This window comes from Lipotes vexillifer, unplaced genomic scaffold (genome assembly GCF_000442215.2).
Source record: "Lipotes vexillifer unplaced genomic scaffold, Lipotes_vexillifer_v1.1 scaffold815, whole genome shotgun sequence".
Classification (NCBI taxonomy): domain Eukaryota; kingdom Metazoa; phylum Chordata; class Mammalia; order Artiodactyla; family Lipotidae; genus Lipotes; species Lipotes vexillifer.
The window spans coordinates 5,031,227-5,045,536 of NW_006773723.1; the positions used below are offsets into that span (position 1 = coordinate 5,031,227).

At 37.3% G+C, this 14,310-nt stretch overlaps 1 protein-coding gene across 1 annotated transcript in view; it reads right to left on the minus strand.

Moving 5' to 3' along the window:
* NCOA2 (nuclear receptor coactivator 2) overlaps positions 1-7,238 on the minus strand; it is a 170,135-nt gene extending 162,897 nt beyond the window's left edge. Inside the window, exon 1 of the mRNA XM_007448496.1 lies at positions 7,182-7,238. The gene's annotated coding sequence lies outside the window, so the exon portion shown is untranslated. The remainder of the gene's footprint in view (positions 1-7,181) is intronic.
* Between the last annotated feature and the right edge of the window lie 7,072 nt (positions 7,239-14,310).

Consider the following 14,310-nt stretch of genomic DNA (forward strand, 5'->3'; position numbering starts at 1 on the left):
GCCATTCCTGGGCCCCTCAGGACTCGAGGATGGCCACCTCGAATATCCGTGGGGACTGCTGCTAGCACTGCAAGGCAGCATTTGGCTCTGGGGCTGAACGGCTTTGATGATAGCCACTGTGCTGTGAAATAAGAAATGTTTCGGAGGAAAAAAATTAAAAGATGGGAAACAGATAAATATAGTGAGCACACATTATGGTTTAAAGCAATAGGCACTGGCATCTAGGATATGCTAAAATCAGAATACATTTAAAAGATAACAGCACTGGGCTTCCCTGGTGGCGCAGTGGCTGAGAGTCCACCTGCCGATGCAGGGGACACGGGTTCGTGCCCTGGTCCGGGAAGATCCCACATGCCGCGGAGCGGCTGGGCCCGTGAGCCATGGCCGCTGAGCCTGTGCGTCCGGAGCCTGTGCTCCACAACCGGAGAGGCCACACAGTGAGAGGCCTGGATACCGCAAAAAAAAAAAAAAAAAAAAAAAAGATAACAGCACTATGTTACAAAGGCTAAGATTTTATGTTTCCAAAAGACACTTTAAAGAGAAAGTTTGAAGCAGATCTTGACATATAAATATGTCAGTGAACGAGTTCAAAGAAGTAATAACTTACCTGTTAGACCATAAAGATTTTATGAAACTTTGGGAATATTTTGAAGCAGCATCAACAATAAACATGTAACTTCTACATTAGAGAAAAATGTTAATGTTCCAAAGCATCTAGCTTCAAAGAAAATCGAAAATCAAGATTCCACTGGGTTAATAAAACAAAGTATACTACTGTATATAAATAAAACTCATAAAACCAACCTAATTTGTCTAGCAGATGTTTTAAGTCAAAGGAATTTTCCATTTCCATTCCATTCAAATATAAGAGCATGAGTAACCACCAAATAGTTTTCAAAATACATTAGTTCAAAACTATCTTCTATTTTCACACTCTATCTTATAACCTAGGAAACAGTTTATTTTCTGTACTGTAATAAAACCGCCACATCAAAGGCAGAATTAGAAATCTAGATCAAATCGTCTTCTTAGTGACAAAGAACTGAAAGAAACTGTGAAATAAACTGTTTCCTCCGGCCCCGGCTTTCTCTATTCTAACTTAAGCTACCAATTCAATAATTATGACACAGTTGTTTCTTCAAAGGTATTCTCTTATAGTTTAGGTAAAGACTTCAAAGTCTCAGTATTCATATAAGGCAGTGGCAGGTCTTTTATAAGCTCCTGCACTCATCTGTCTGCTGAAGTTTACCCCAGCTCATCACACTCCTGCTTTTTCAGTCCTTTTCTCTTCTCAAGGAGGTACAGTAAAAACTGGGCTCCAATTCTGTGATACTGACAGCTAACAGACTTCCAGTCCTTTAGGTGGAGACCACAAAATTTTAAATGTATGATTTCTGCTTATGAAATTCATGTAACTGGCACCAGAAAGGTCAAAACTGTGGTTTAAAGAAAGCAAAGTCCTCAAATTAATCAATTCCAAATTAATTCAATATTTTTGAATACTTCCAAAAGTGGTGAAGGCAAACAAGTCTACAGACTATGGCACCACAACCTCAACCTTGCATGGAGACATTCACTTAAGAGATCCTCCAAAACTGGAATACATACATCTCTAGTATATGGTTAAATTCCTATTTAGCCATTATTAAATGCTACATAGCTCTTCCTCTCCCTTGGATCTTTTTGGATGGGAAGGCAGGAGTGTAGCTGTGACTAGAACAAAAAATATATTTCCACTGATTGTAGACACATCCATGAATCATTCATGAAGCGGCAAAGCAAGGCTTAGACAACCTAATGCATGAATTAGGTTAAAATCACAAGTTGCAACGTTTACTGTTAAATTCTCCGGCTATGTCTTGTTTTTCTGAGTCTCGAGCTAGCAAGAGAAGTCTCAGTGGAAATCTCTATATCTTAATGGCAAAGAATCACAGAAAAAAAAGAAAAAAAAAAGGGAGGGAGGGAGGGAGAGAGAGAGAGAGGGAGGAAGGAAGGAAGGGAGGGAGGGAGGGAGGGAGGGAGGGAAGGAGGAAATGTAATTAATTTTATAGATATGGATAATTTTATAAATAAGTGTTTAATTTATCCCTTACATCTAGATGTTATGAACAGTGGAGAATGACATAAATGATCTGTGCTTCAAAAATAAACTATGAGGTGTTTAATGAAAGCAGCCTGATTTTATTCGCTCTTTTCTCTTTAAAGGAAATTCTGGCAAGGTCAGCTGACGCAAATTCAACACCTGTCTAGAAAATAACATGTATCTGTCACTTTCTTCCAAAATGAAAATGAAGGGCATAGCTAAAACACCTAATAACTGACCCTAAATCAAATGCCGTGTGTTTGTTACTATGGTGGCACAAATATGAAATTCTGCTTATCACAGACCTTCTCCCTAAAGCTAACAACTCTACTATCCAGGTAAGTAGAATATACAAGTTTGAAATGAAATCTAAAGGCCAATAACAACAACAAAAAACAAGGCAGGAGAATGTACGTTTTATTAACAATCTGCAGCCCCTTCTCCCCACTCCTGGGCACGCACACACCTGTACTGCAGCACAGAAGAGCACAGCTGAGAAACCAGAGTCCACTTGTTTCTCAGAAGATTCTGGCTCCAGTGCCACTTCCTCTAAGACATGCTAACTCGAAAGATCTACACAAGGTACAGACTGGCAATACTCTTAATTGTAATTATTTCCAAAGAATACCAGCGATGCTGATAGGAGTCACACTTAGAATTTTTCAATTAAAAAAACACAGTGCTCTCACAGTGAAATCTCTCTACACTGAATCCCAATTTACGATCCAAGAAACATCCTTATGAATTATCTAAAACAAATGATGCTTGAAAATTGCTGTAATTCTAAATCTTGCAATTCTAGCATTTGGATTAGCCAGAGAAACCAGGTTCTGCCGTATTTCTGGTAAATCTTTCAGCAACGCACTACGCTTCCATCACTTGGCCTGGCTGTGTCTATGGAAATCGCAATGCCACTGTTCTACGTGCAGACTGCCTGGACTCTGGGACTGTCTCAACCTCACCTGGCACAACACACCCACCTCACGAGGTGTGTACCTGCCCAGGAGCACACTTTGGAAGCGCAGGTAACGCCATGCCAACGAAACATTTGCTTAGGAGGGACGGCTTTTGTTGCTGTTGCTGTCGCCTTGACCTCTACTGCCATGGACAGATTAAGGCTTTTTTTAGTAGAAACAGACATATAATTCAGAAAACAAGGCTCAGTTTGTTCTTTAAGAGAAAAATCAGAAAGCCAAAATTCAACGTAAAAAGAACGAGCAAGGAAATATGGCGTCAAATTTGCACAGATACTCCTTTTCCAGTTTAACAACCTTTGGTAGTTATTCTTTATATTTCCCATAGCACTCAGCACAGACTAATACGAGATAATTAATTAATATTCTGAAAGAACAGAGTCAAAAGGAAGGAGGATGGGTAAAGGGAAGAGGGAAGAGAGAAAGGAGAGTTAATGGTGCTGAATGAATGTAGTTTTATGGGGAAAACTAAGCCAGTCTGTTTACATGAATGTGTGCATAAAAAGAGGAAAATGGAAGAGTAAAAATGCTTTAAAAACCGGCCTGTCATACAATTTCCAACTGTGGCTTTGTACTAATAACACCCACTGGAAGATAATTTCAACCCACCAGTAAGCCTATTTTGTCCTGAGTTCAGCAGTCCATTCTACATACAAGGAGCAGAGGGCTCCATCCAGGGGGGCTAGGATTAGGATCCTCATCTGAATAGCTAAATGAGGGCATTTTGTCAACTGTCAAAATATTTATTTTCCAAATCACAGTGCCTACCATGCTGACATCTGAAGGAAATAGCACAAAAATAGCAACACAATTAAATGCTGGCAGATTTCTGCCTAAAGCAAAAGAGATATAGTTAAATCTACTAAATTTTGTTTAGAATAATACTGAGGGGACACTGCTCAAAATCTCAGATTTGTAGCTCAAATCAAGCTGCCCGTCTTCATGGGAATTTATACACTCTCAGTTAAATCAGACACCTAATCACAAATCTTCTCACATCTATGAACAAAGAGGGAATTCAAAATCCAACCAATATTCATTTGAAATGTACTTTCAATTATGCCGTATCCAATATGGACATAACTTCTTTTATGTCTTGATACGTTTAATATAATGTTTAGGATTTAACAACAAAATGTATTAGTATCACAAGAAGTATATGATGCTTTACTGTACTTTGGAGAACTCTCTCTACATGTTAGTATTGAAGAGTTGAGCTCTACCTAGTATGTGTGAACAATTCTTCACTCACCCATGTCACCCTGTCCTCTCACCCCAGATATCTCTAACATAGAGAAAATGTACTTATAAATAAATCCAAAATATATATGAATCCACAGTGAGTTCAGGTTTCCATGGCAAAGGGAAAATTACATTTCAAGGCTATACTGTCAAATAGATTTATCTAACACTTGCTCCTGTTTTGACTATCAATTCTGAGGAATTTTATTGGCCAACTTTAAAAATGCTTAAAATGTGAGACTGCAACGGAAACACTGATATAGCTGTAGATTAGGAAGCACAGTTCAGCCTGTTAAATAAATTTTGTCTTTTTAAATTCAAACTACAGAATTTCATTTCCCTATACTCAAACCTGGAATTTACATTTACACTCACAGATAGAATCCCTAGGAAAGTGTGAGGAAGCATACTTAATCATGTTTTCAAATCAAAATTTTAAGCTATATTCAACAACACTGCCTTCAAGAACATTTTGTCCACAATATTGTACATTTAAGATTCAAAATATTTCTATATAACATCTCCTACTCAGCCTTGAAAATAAACTAAACAAGGAAAGCTGAAATTATATTTGAACCAACCCTGCTTTACCTCAAAGCTAAGTCACTTTGTTTCTTAAATAATTAAAATATTTCCCACAGAGACATAAATTATTACACCTTCCAAGATAAGGGTTCTAAGTAATTCTATAGTCAAAATATTTCACACAACCTGTTCTCTGCAGGAAAAGTGACTCATCCAACAAACCACAGATGCCACTCATAACCTGAAGTTTCTAACATTGCAAGGGAGAAGGAATGCTGATTCATAGCATACCATGTTTATAACAAAAAAAGTAATCCAAATGGCTGTCTGCCATGTACCTGCCCCCCAAAAGTGAGTATGAAATTAAAGTGCCAAGGTAGAACTTTAAATTGTTTAGGTCATCATTAAATTTCAAATGAGTCATCATGTTTCAGTTTGAAATAAAGGTTAGAAGTTAAGACCTACTAATGAAATATAAGCAAAATAATATTTGATTTTAAAATTAATTTTTAAGTCCTCAAATAGGAATATGATTTTCCTATACTATGTTTATTGCCACAAATATGCTCGTATGCAGGGCTACTTAGGCAGAAAATGGAGCTCAGGGGTTAAGATCAAAGTCTTCAGAGTGGCAAACTGCCACTTACTTGATATGACCTTGGGAAAGTCACTTAACCTCTCTCAGGTTCAATTTCCTTAACTGTTACTCTGAAGATAATGAAAAGCACTTATATAACACCTGGCTCACAGTGAGGGAGCAATAAGTAGTAGCTGCTGTTATTAGTGTTATCGAAGGAGTCTCTGCAAATTGCACTTGTAAATCAGATGTGAATAAGAAATGGCTGCGTAATTCCTAAAATTTTACTTAAAAAAAAAAAAAAAAAAAAAGCCAATATTTCACTTGTAAATCAGATGTGAATAAGAAATGGCTGCGTAATTCCTAAAATTTTACTTAAAAAAAAAAAAAAAAAAAAAGCCTAAAGTTCAGACTTAGTTCTTTTTATAAATGAAAAACCATGATGGCAGAAAGAGAGACCAATGCCTGAAGAAGGTGAAAGAGATCAAAAAACAACACGTACGAAAAACAAAAGACATGAACCCAACAGTAGCGACTAACATCCTGGAACACTTAAAGAAAACTGCCAAAGACAAAAGGAAATGGGTGGTTCCTTCGATAATGAATTCAAACATCAATACAGAGGGCAGAAAAATGACCCAAATTTTCCCCCAATCTACAAAAATAAAATAACCTAAGTAAATTACATTTTGTATGAAGTGACAGGCAGTGGGAAATTCTTAACTTATTTGGCTTTCAGAGATTAAAACTGGACAACTAATGTCAAATATGTTGATACTTTGCTCTCCATAAAGATAACACAAAACATTTCCAACATGGTAGCATGACGGAGTAAGGAGGTGAGAAGCTCCCACACTTGCTTCAGGTTTACATGTCACTTGATCCTAAGAACCTACTACGGTGGTGACAAAATAAATACAGAATTGGAAGCATTATCCTCTGAATTCTACCCTGATTAATCATACCTGAGTACATAAAATATGTAACACAGGCAATTTCTCTGACCATTTATGAGCGATATACTCAAAGCATCTGGTATAAATTCATATTTAGAAATAAGTATAAGGAGCTATTTCTATTTTGTATTTACAGATGCAGAGTTCAATTACTCTGAATATAAATAAATTCTTAATATGTATTACCCAATAATTACGGTAACAAACGCTTATTCAGTCTTTCCCATACAATGAGCACTATCCTAAGGGCTATGGATACTGTTTTCAACAAGACAAAAATGGCCCCAATGTTCATGGAGCTTACATTCTAGTAGGGGAAACTAAAAATCAGAATATATCACATGACCATAAACATTATGATAAAAATAAATCAGGTTGTGTGATAAGAAGTGATTGAGAAGCTATTTCAGACTGGTTGGACCAGAAGAGCCTGCTCATTAAATCTACCCATATAAGACTGAAATTTGATGCCAAAATCTATAGCAAGCAATTTTTTATTTACATATAAAAATAAATGCAAACATTTTGCTAGGCTATGAAATGATAATTCACCTCATCCAATGGGTAAATGTAAACTCTTCCCAAATACACACAGTAAACACTGATAAACAGATATGGTCATTTTACCTCCAAATACCATTTCCAACACATTCATAGTGAGTTTTCATAATAAAACAAATGTAGACAAATATACAACACTTTTAAAATTTATATTCATTTTACTTACGTATTATTTTGCTAAACTATAAATAGTATAATTTTAAATGTTTGATTTTACTTAAAAATCAAAATATACCAACAGAAAAGCTTACTTTTAAACTCACCTGTGCCTGTACACAGTGCAGAAGATCTATAAAGTTGCAGCCAAATCCAAGAGAAATCTGCAATATAAAGAAACAAACAAATATAAATAAAAAATGCAGAATCCTGTTAGACTCATTAGAGTGTGATTTTTTACAACCAATATACAAATAATACTCATTAATAACATCTCTCCATTACATTGCATGGTAAATCGAGAAGACGACTTGCTGCCTTACTTCTATTTGTATAAACTAATGTAAGACACATAAGGCTACATTTCAGTGTGAATTATGGGGTGTCTGCCCAACAAATTTTGAGTGCCCGCCCTAACACTTATTACACTTCCTAGTAGCTGCCTGTCTAATCACTAGCACTGAAAGCTGAACAAAAGCAGAGGACGCCTGAGCTACCCATTTCCACACTGCACTCCTAGCCCAATGCCCAGCCCACAGTAACACAGTACACAGGAAATGTTTGCTGAATGAATGAATGACAGAACAAGTTAATTAATTAAGTTCACATACTGATCTTAATTTGCTGTGATTTATAGTTTGCCTATATGGAATAGAAAGGCTTGAAATTATTGAAATAAAAACCTATGTCATGACTGCTTAAACAAAGACGTTTAAAAGTGAATAATTTATCTCAAAAAAAAAAAAATCTTGTGTAAAATGATGCTATAGGGAATTCCCTGTAAGTCCAGTGGTTAGGGCTTGCTGCTCTCACTGCCAGGGACCCGGGTTCGACCACGGGTCAGGGAACTAGGATCCTGCAAGTCACGTGGTACGCCCCCCCCCCCAAAATGATGCTATATATGACCATTTGCATGAGTAAGAGTGGATAAGAAAAGAACTGAACATTTTCAATAATGAGGGCAACCAAGATTCATCTGGGTATGTATCTTTGAGAACAAAGAACTTAGCCATGAAGGACTGTGCAGCACTTTCTCTGATCCACACAAGGATCACTTCCACTGTACCAAAGAAGTTTATTTATTTCCAAGATGCACAGTCAGTAATACGAACACAAGCAATATGTGCCTATCATATTTTATGTGGATTAATGTTTACCACTCTTGTGTATATTATGGACCTAAGAAAAACTGCCTGACTGCTACTAGTAGTAGTATGTCTTTATTTTAACTTCTATGTACTACTAGATTTAATCAGCTTCAAGGAATGTTTTTACAACTGCATTTTTTTTTCCTTCAGGTGACACCAATCAGTAATAATTCATACTCTGATTCATTATCAGACTTAAGAGTATTAACTTTCTGATGCGCCCTTTACTCTTTAGAATAATAAATAGAACCTAATAGTAGAAAAAGGCTAATGTTAATTTAATACCCAAAACTGCCATTTTTTCTAGGGCACTAGCAACATCTGATTTCATAAAGGGGAAAGAAATGGGAAAAAAATGCATTTTGGTTTTTGCCAGGACCTGATCAATCTGGAGACCATCACAGGTAAAGAAATGCAGCTAGGGTATTAGGCAGAGAAGATTCATGAAAAACAAAAGGAAATCTGTATGCAGATAAGAGGTTATCACAGTAAATAAAACAAATGGGTTCTCCTCAAGTGGCAGCCTGAGAGTGGTGAGCAGTAAACTGTTACGTAACAGGGGTCATCAATTCTTTCCAGCACTGCCAATCTACTTAAGCCCATTCTAATTCTATACCAACAACTAATGTGCTCGAGGACATCACACTATGCCAACAGTCAAGAGTTAAAACTTGTGATGTGAGTATGAATGATGATATTAAACAATTATTGCTTGATCTATACCACTCAGAAGGTTTTTATGAATGTGCTAATATAATGAGGAAAAAGTGCTAATGAATCCAAACTAAAGTAAGATACATATGGACATGAAGATAGAAGATGTGAGTAATTTCCACAGTATAGTATGATACCTCGGTGTAACATTTTAAACCAGAAGAATTAAGAAAATACTTATAAACATAGAATTATAAAATGTTTTCTAAGTCACTAAAGGAAAAAAATAGCTATTTAAAGCAAAAGTACGGGCAGTGACCACCTATAATAAATCGGCATACCCCTTCTCATCTACGAGTCCAGATAGCTTTCAGGAAGCTACTTTAGGAGTTTCAAGGAATGGAGGGGGGAAGACCGCCCTGGGCCTTCTGTCACCGGCAGACTGACAGAAGGAAAGACAGGAACATTGCAAGAAAAGGCAGGGATACATGCATGTCGTCCTTTTCTCTCTTATTACCACTACTATTTCCACTGTATAAACTAAAAAGATAAACCTCCTCTCCATGAAGAGGGCCGCCTGGAGCAGTTGAGAGAACCTAGGGTTAAGACCACCGAACAGGTGAGGTTTCAAAACCTGGCTTTCTCATGTGAATACTGCTGCTGTTAATACTGTTCCACCACTAGCAGCTGCTTAGGTGTGTGACCTAGGAAATGTTATTGTGGACTCAACTATAAAATGAGGATGATGATGTCCTCTTTGCAGCACCTTGGAAGTATCAAATGAGATAATTACATAAAGCACTTGGTACATGGTAGGCATTACACATAATTATGATTATGGCAAGTGTGATCCTGCTAAATGCTACTAGCTGTGACAGGTAACTCAATAAAGTGACAGGTAATGTCAGGCCTACCCTACCCGAAGTAAAACTGATTTTCCCTGAGATGTCTTAATAGTGTCATCTGCCCATAACCACCCAGACGATATATAAACAATGAGCCTGCTGGGAAAGTTTTGAATGGGGACCACTTTAAGACTACACCAAAAGCTGAAAGATACTACCCGACTTCAAATCTTACAATAAAGTTATAATAATCAAAGCAGTAGGGTACTGGCGTTAAGGATAAACAACGGAAGAGAACAGAGTCCCAAAACAGGCCCACACATTTATATCAATTCATATTCAACAAAGGTGGTAAAGTAATTCAATGAGGAAAGGGCAGTCTTTTCAATAAATGGTACCAAAAACTGATTATACATAGGGGGGAGGGGGAAAGAACCTCAACCTTTACCTTGCGCCTTGTATAAAAATTAACACAGAGGACTGGGGTTGGCGGCTTGAACATAGCCCGAAGGGGTTAGTGCGCCACGACTAGCTGGGAGGGAGTCCGGGGAAAAGTCTGGACCTACCCAAGAGCCGAGTGGATGAAAGGCTCTTGCTGCTCCAGCCAGGAGTCAGGACTCTGCCTCTGAGGTGGGAGAGCCAACTTCAGAACACTCGTCAAGAAGAGACCTCCCAGCCCCACATAATATCAAACGGCGAAAATCTCCCAGAGATCTCCATCTCAACACCAGCACCCAGCTTCGCTCAACGACCAGCAAGCTACAGTGCTGGACAACCTATGCCAACCATATAGCAAAACAGGAACACAACCACACCCACTAGCAGAGAGGCTGCCTAAAATCATAATAAGTCCACAGACACCCCAAAACACACCACCAGACGTGGACCTGCCCACTAGAGAGACAAGATCTAGCCTCATACACCACAACACAGCCACTAGTCCCCTCCACCAGGAAGCCTACACAACCCACTGAACCAACCTTAGCCACCGGAGACAGACATCAAAAACAACGGGAGCTACGAACTTGCAGCCTGCAAAAAGGTGAACCCAATCACAGTAAGATAAGCAAAATGAGAAGACAGAAAAACACACAGCAGATGAAGGAGCAGGATAAAAACCCACCAGACCTAACAAATGAAGAGGAAATAGGCAGTCTACCTGAAAAAGAGTTCAGAATAATGATAGTAAAGATGATCCAAAATCTTGGAAATAGAATGGACAAAATGCAAGAAGCAGTTAACAAGGACCTAGAAGAAATAAAGATGAAACAGACAATGATGAACAACACAATAAATGAAATGAAAAATACTCTAGATGGGATCAATAGCAGAATAAATGAGGCAGAAGAACGGATAAGTGACCTGGAAGATAAAATAGTGGAAATAACTACTGCAGAGCAGAATAAAGAAAAAAGAATGAAAAGAACTGAGGACAGTCTCAGAGACCTCTGGGACAACATTAAACGCACCAACATTCGAATTATAGGGGTTCCAGAAGAAGAAGAGAAAAAGAAAGGGACTGAGAAAATATTTGAAGAGATTATAGTTGAAAACTTCCCTAATATGGGAAAGGAAATCGTTAATCAAGTCCAGGAAGCACAGAGAGTCCCATACAGGATAAATTCAAGGAGAAATACGCCAAGACACATATTAATCAAACTGTCAAAAACTAAATACAAAGAAAGCATATTAAAAGCAGCAAGGGAAAAACAACAAATAACACACAAGGGAATCCCCATAAGGTTAACAGCTGATCTCTCAGCAGAAACTCTACAAGCCAGAAGGGAGTGGCAGGACATACTGAAAGTGATGAAGGAGAAAAACCTGCAACCAAGATTACTCTACCCAGCAAGGATCTCATTCAGATTTGATGGAGAAATTAAAACCTTTACAGACAAGCAAAAGCTGAGAGAGTTCAGCACCACCAAACCAGCTTTACAACAAATGCTAAAGGAACTGCTCTAGACAAAAACACAAGAGAAGGAAAAGTCCTATAATAACGAACCCAAAACAATTTAGAAAATGGGAATAGGAACATACATATCGATAATTACCTTAAATGTAAATGGACTAAATGCTCCCACCAAAAGACACAGATTGGCTGAATGGATACAAAAACAAGACCCATATATATGCTGTCTACAAGAGACCCACTTCAGACCTAGAGACACATACAGACTGAAAGTAAGGGGATGGAAAAAGATATTCCATGCAAATGGAAACCAAAAGAAAGCTGGAGTAGCAATTCTCATATCAGACAAAATAGACTTTAAAATAAGGACTATCAGAAGAGACAAAGAAGGACACTACATAATGATTAAGGGATCGATCCAAGAAGAAGATATAACAATTGTAAATACTTATGCCCCCAACATAGGAGCACCTCAATACATAAGGCAAATACTAACAACCATAAACAGGATGGACTTAATTGATATTTATAGGACACTCCATCCAAAAACAACAGAATACACATTTTTCTCAAGTGCTCATGGAACATTCTCCAGGATAGATCATATCTTGGGTCACAAATCAAGCCTTGGTAAATTTAAGAAAATTGAAATTATATCAAGTATCTTTTCCGACCACAACGCCATGAGATTAGATATCAATTATAGGAAAAGAGCAGTAAAAAATACAAACACATGGAGGCTAAACAATACACTACTTAGTAACGAAGTGATCACTGAAGAAATCAAAGAGGAAATTAAAAAATACCTAGAAACAAATGACAATGGAGATACAACGACCCAAAACCTATGGGATGCAGCAAAAGCAGTTCTAAGAGGGAAGTTTATAGCAATACAAGCCCACCTTAAGAAGCAGGAAACATCTCGAATAAACAACCTAACCTTGCACCTCAAGCAATTAGAGAAAGAAGAACAAAAAAACCCCAGAGTTAGCAGAAGGAAAGAAATCATAAAAATCAGATCAGAAATAAATGAAAAAGAAATGAAGGAAACAATAGCAAAGATCAATAAAACTAAAAGCTGGTTCTTTGAGAAGATTAACAAAATTGATAAACCATTAGCCAGACTCATCAAGAAAATAAGGGAGAAGACTCAAATCAATAGAATCAGAAATGAAAAAGGAGAAGTAACAACTGACACTGCAGAAATACAAAAAATCATGAGGGATTACTACAAGCAACTCTATGCCAATAAAATGGACAATCTGGAAGAAATGGACAAATTCTTAGAAATGCACAAACTGCCAAGACTGAATCAGGAAGAAATAGAAAATATGAACAGACCAATCACAAACACTGAAATTGAAACTGTGATTAAAAATCTTCCAACAAACAAAAGCCCAGGACCAGATGGCTTCACAGGCGAATTCTATCAAACATTTAGAGAAGAGCTAACACCTATTCTTCTCAAACTCTTCCAAAATATAGCAGAGGGAGGAACACTCCCAAACTCATTCTACGAGGCCACCATCACCTTGATACCAAAACCAGACAAGGATGTCACAAAGAAAGAAAACTACAGGCCAATATCACTGATGAACATAGATGCAAAAATCCTCAACAAAATACTAGCAAACAGAATCCAACAGCACATTAAAAGGATCATACACCATGATCAAGTGGGGTTTATTCCAGGAATGCAAGGATTCTTCAATATACGCAAATCTATCAATGTGATTAACCATATTAACAAATTGAAGGAGAAAAACCATATGATCATCTCAATAGATGCAGAGAAAGCTTTTGACAAAATTCAACACCCATTTATGATAAAAACCCTGCAGAAAGTAGGTGTAGAGGGAACTTTCCTCAATATAATAAAGGCCGTATATGACAAGCCCACAGCCAACATCATCCTCAATGGCGAAAAACTGAAAGCATTTCCACTAAGGTCAGGAACAAGACAAGGTTGCCCACTCTCACCACTCTTATTCAACATAGTTTTGGAAGTTTTAGCCACAGCAATCAGAGAAGAAAAGGAAATAAAAGGAATCCAAATCGGAAAAGAAGAAGTAAAGCTGTCACTGTTTGCAGATGACATGATACTATACATAGAGAATCCTAAAGATGCTACCAGAAAACTACTAGAGCTAATCAATGAATTTGGTAAAGTAGCAGGATACAAAATTAATGCACAGAAATCTCTGGCATTCCTATATACTAATGATGAAAAATCTGAAAGTGAAATCAAGAAAACACTCCCATTTACCATTGCAACAAAAAGAATAAAATATCTAGGAATAAACCTACCTAAGGAGACAAAAGACCTGTATGCAGAAAATTATAAGACACTGATGAAAGAAATTAAAGATGATACAAACAGATGGAGAGATATACCATGTTCTTGGATTGGAAGAATCAACATTGTGAAAATGACTCTACTTCCCAAAGCAATCTATAGATTCAATGCAATCCCTATCAAACTACCACTGGCATTTTTCACAGAACTAGAACAAAAAATTTCACAATTTGTATGGAAACACAAAAGACCCCGAATAGCCAAAGCAATCTTGAGAACAAAAAATGGAGCTGGAGGAATCAGGCTGCCTGACTTCAGACTATACTACAAAGCTACAGTAATCAAGACAGTATGGTACTGGCACAAAAACAGAAAGATAGA